Source organism: Stenella coeruleoalba, assembly GCF_951394435.1.
Source record: "Stenella coeruleoalba genome assembly, chromosome: 20".
Classification (NCBI taxonomy): Eukaryota; Metazoa; Chordata; class Mammalia; order Artiodactyla; family Delphinidae; genus Stenella; species Stenella coeruleoalba.
This window is the reverse complement of record NC_137166.1, coordinates 46,825,927-46,831,316: the sequence shown is the minus strand read 5'-3', so window position 1 is coordinate 46,831,316 and position 5,390 is coordinate 46,825,927.

The window sequence follows — 5,390 nt, the reverse complement described above, 5'->3', positions numbered from 1 at the left end:
TTGGAGATAAATTCAAATTTACACAAATTTGCAAGACTAAGAATAGCGTAAAGAACATTCATATACTTCTACTCAGGTTCATTTCTTGTCAACATTTTTATCCTCTTTAACATTTGCTCTGGAGACTTCCTGGTGGTCCAGTGTTTAAGACTCCACACTCCCAGTGCAGGGGGCATGGGTTCAATCTCTGGTCAGGGAACTACATGCTGCAACTAAGACCCAGCGCAGCCAAATAAATAAATAAACAAGTATTTAAAAAAAAATTTGCTCTGTTATGTTTGTGGGGGTTGTATAATTTGAAGCTAAGTTACATACACATGGCCTTCTACTCCTAAATAGTTCAGTGTGCATTTTCTAAGAATATAGATATTCTCTTACATAACCACAATACAATGACTAAGTTCATAAATTTAACATTAACATGCAAGTTTCTTACTCTACTATTCCAGTTTTGTCATTCCAGTTTTGTCATCGACCCAATAATGTTCTAATTTATAGCATAACTTTTCCTCCGATACAGGACAAGAGGATATATTGTACAACACAGGGAATACAGCCTATATTTTATAATAACTATAAATGGAGTAGAGCCTTTTAAAATTGTGAATCACTATATTGTACCTCTGTAACATATAATATTGTACATAACTATACTTCGCTTAAAAAATACAGGACAGGACATCTTTTATAGGTAGAGTTGACAGAATTTGCTCATAGATTTGATGTAGGATGTAAAGTAAAATGTCAACTTCCTGAAGCATTTTGGGGATTCACTGGACCCAGAGGCACAGATGATATGTCAGGAACAGTCTCTCTGTTCATCTCCCAGCCCTGTTTTCCCATGTGTTGGCTTCACTTTCAGACTAGCTCTTCCCTCAGGGGAGCCCCCAGTGCTCCAGGCCTAAGCCCTTCCAGCATGGCAAGCCTACGAGGGCCCTCCCCAACAACCCCGCAATGGTTCCAGGACTGACTCTCATTGGTCCGACTTCAGGGACACGCCCAATCCTGAACCAACTGCAAAGGCCAAGGGGAGGGATTCACTCATTGGCCAGGCCTGGAGTCTTCCGGTGGGATCAGCCGTGTGGACTCCGAGGGAAGAAGGCAGTACTCCCAAAGAGAGTGAATGAATGCTGGGCATACAAAGCAACACCCAGTAAGGACCTGCATTCCTCATTCCTGGGGGCAGTGGTTCTCAAATCCTGGCCCTCAGATTAGCAGCAGATCTTGGGAATTTATTTGAAATACAAAGTCTAGGTCCCTACTCCAGACTTACTGGGAGTGCGGCCCAGCAATCTGCCGTTTAACAAGCCCTCCAGGTGATTCTGGTGCCCTTGTTTTAGGATAAAAGCTGAATCGCTACCACAAAGACACTTCAAAATGTGATGACTTAAGTAAAAAAGTTTATTCTCACGTAATACTCTCTCACATAATACCCACAGGTGAAATGATCCAGGCTGGCAACGTGGGGATCCAGGGACCCAGTTTCTTTCCACTCTAACACACAGCTGTTTGAAGCAATCCCAAACCGTCATATTACTTCACTTCATGATTATTTTTGAACTATTCAGAAAATGAACTCCGGAGACAAATTGCCTAGGTTCAATCCAGGCTCTGACACTTAGTAGTTGTGTGATCTTGGGTAAGTAGTTTCCTTACCTCTCCGTGCTTCAAATGAGGAAAATGCAAATGTAGCAGAACCCATTTCATAGGGCTGATGTGAGGATTAAATGAGGTGATATGTACAAAGCAGCACAGTGCCTGGCACGTAGGATGCACTATTTATGTATTAGCTATGATGATGATGATGATGATGGTGATGATGATGATGATGGTGGTGGTGGTGGTGAAGAAGAAGAAGAAAATGACGTTAACGGTGAGGATGATGACTGCAGTCAGCAGACCAAAGGCTGGAACCGGAGGTCGGTGCTCGCTGATGACTGTATAAGCATCAGCCACTAGGGGGCGCGTGCGGCTTGGGACGCGCTTACTCCGTGACCGTCAGGGGACGCTGCGGCGCTTGTCTGGCGAGCGTGGAGGCTGTATGGACTATTTCCCTCTGGACATTCCAGAGGAAAACGCGCTGGTCCCGGCACGTGCCAAGGACCCCACAGCGCCAGGGCTAGAGGTTAGTAAGGAGGATGTAGGCAGGAAAAAGCTAGCTCTTTGGCACACCCTCCAGTCCCGGCGCGGGGTGAGAGGGAAGTTTGGGGCTCTCAAAACCCCACCCCACACCCAGGGTACTGAAATTTCAACTCAAAGTTTTCCAGCACTGTTGGCTATCCCAGTCCCCATTCCTGGGACATTTATACAGCAAGATGGTTGTGGAGGGTAATGGGATAACTACGGCAGCCCAGGCACAGGCGCTTGAGGGAATGGGAGTATTTGGGAATTGCCTACAATGTTCGTGTGCTTTTCTTCTGTGAATGTCCAGAGCTTTCAACAGATTCTCAAAGGGATCTTTGAACAGAGAGTGTTCAGAACTCTATCTCTTCCTCCAGGAAGCCTTCCCTGATGTTCTCTCAGACTGGTTCAGGTGCCTCCTCTGGAAGCCCACAGCCTCTGATCTTCCCTATCCCAGCCCCGACCCCTCTCCTGTGCCTCTCCCATCCCAGCACAAATGGTCATGTCTGGCAATGCATCTTTTTTTTTTTTTTTTTTTTTTTTTTTGCGGTACGCGGGCCTCTCACTGTTGTGGCCTCTCCCGTTGCGGAGCACAGGCTCCGGACGCGCAGGCTCAGCAGCCATGGCTCATGGGCCCAGCCGCTCCGCAGCATGTGGGATCTTCCCGGACGGGGGCACGAACCCTCGTCCCCTGCATCGGCAGGCGGACTCTCAACCACTGCGCCACCAGGGAAGCCCTGGTAATGCATCTTTGTCCCTCACTGGAGCTCCATGAAGGCAGGGACCAGGGATTTCTTGGGCACTAAAAATGTCAGCAGCATCCAATACAAGGGCTGACATACAAAAGAAAGGGGAGGGGCATTTAAAGGATATCTGCCTTCCTTACCTGTAGGCCTTTGCTGATGCTGTTCCCTCCGCCTGGAACACCCTCCTCCACTGCTTCGTCTAGCTCATTTCCCCATATTGTTCAGGTCTCAGCTCAGACATCTTCTCCAAGAGCCCTCCCTAGCTCCTACCTCTTACGGCTGGGGTAAAGTTTGTGTTCTCAACACTCGCTTATTACAAAGCAGATATTATATAGAAAATATTTGTTGAATGAATGAATGACAGGTCAGTGTTTGGGCCAGGGTCCCTGTATTAGCTGAAGGGTCACTTCTTGACTCCCTTTGTAGAGTTTCTTTTTCTTTTTAACCACTTCATTGAGCTACAATTCACCTACCATACAACTCACCCATTTATTACTATTTTTTTTAATTGGGGTAAAGTTGTTTTACAATGTTGTGTTAGTTTCTACTGTACAGCAAAGTGGAGTTCCCTGTGCTATACAGCAGGTTCTTATTAGTTATCTATTTTATACATATTAGTGTATACGTGTCAATCCCAGTCTCCCAATTCATCCCACCACCACCCTCTCTTTCCCCCCTTGGTGTCCATACATTTGTTCTCTACAACTCACCCATTTAAAGTGTACAATTCAGTGGGTTTTAGTACAAAGTTGTGCAACCATCCTCCCTTGGTGAAGCTTTGAGCCTCTCGCAGTCTGACACCCCTCCGTGCCAAGGTCCCTGTGCTAAGTGTTTCTCACTGTCCCATTGAAGGGGAAAGAGTCTGGCCCCCAGGTGAGGAAGATCAGGTGAAGAACAAGATCTAGCCATCTGCCCTCACCATCTGACCAACCACAGAGCTTGGCATTTCCAGGAAGCCCTCGGGTTATGATAACAATCACTGAGCACTTGTCAGATGCCAGGTGAAGTTCGAAGCACTTGACATACAGAATGATTCATGTAATCGCCACCAGCACTCCTGTAGGGTAGACACTATTGGTATGATCCTCCATGTGGCACCAGTGGGAAACTGACCCTTCCTGAAGCTCATGAGGGGTCAGGTCAAGAAGGAGCCCCTGTTCCCCATTTATACAACTTGAGCTGAACCTGGAAGATTAAAATTGATATCTCATGGACCAGACCCACAGGGTGGTTATAAAAAATATTGTTATTTAAAAATGGGGACATTTCCCTCTCTGTTCCATCCACTCCTTAAGGAGAATGTCCCTGATTGCATATCCTCACCTTTGTACTTTGATTTTCTTATCCTGCACCTGCTTCCCTCTAGCATCACTCACCTGGTCCCTGAAGCATTTGAGTGTGAGAACCTAACACTAACAGGTGGGTGAAGAATGACTCAGGTACAGTCTTTTGTATTGTTTTTTTTTTTCCAGTGCCAATGGGCTCCCCCATTCCTGACTGTCCCCTGTCCTCTGAGCCTATGCTCATCCAGGCTTTTTGTTCTTTTTGGGAGGAGGAGACCTTTGGACTCCCTGCATGGTCAGCAAGAGGGCAGCGGCCACTGGGGAGGAGGTCCGTGCTGGGCTCTTTACCGTCACACACACAGCTCATCCCCACCTCCACATGTCCTTGCACAGGCCACCCACCAGGACTGCCACTCCCTGCTCTGCCACAGCGAAGTCCCAGCTGGAGGCCCAGGTTTAGATGCACCCCTCCAGTGACTACTGCTCCCACCTCCTCCCCATGGCCCACTTGTACCAGACAAGCTCTAAACTTCTTTGGGGCGAATTCCCTGGTGGCGCTGTGGTTAAGACTGCGCTCCCAATGCAGGGGGTCCAGGTTCGATCCCTGGTCAGCGAACTAGATCCCACATGCATGCTGCAGCTAAGAGTTTGCATGCCACAACCAAGGAGCCAGCGAGCTGCAATTAAGGAGCCCGCCTGCCTCAACTAAGACCCGATGCAACCAAATAAATAAATTAATTAACACTAATAAATAAATAAACTTCTTTGGGAAACAGAGGAAATCTGGGGTTCCCTGAGCAAAGAGGGAGCGCCCTGAGCAGGGGCTGAGGCTACCCCAACCCACCCCTTCCTGGGGCCTCATACAGGGGGAAGTGGGGGCTACAGACAGGATCTACTAAGAGGGTCAGGAGTATTAAAAATCCAGAGGTAAGACCTCTCTCGAGATCAGAGAGAGAATGAAACAGGGAGATAGCGAAAGAGAAGGACACAGCAACAGAGACCAAAAGACAAAGACACGGAGAATTAGGCAGAGAAAACAAGCAGAAAGGCAAGAGACAGAAGACAGAGACAAAGAAACAGACATAGGAGAAGAGCAAAGACCAAGGGAGGCAGAGATAGACCAAGTGACAGAGGCACGGGAATGAAGAAGTAGGGACGGCGAGAGGATGTAATTTAGTAGCTCAAAGAACAAACTCTAGAGCCAAAGTTTGAGAAACATTAGGAAGACAGAGACAGAAGA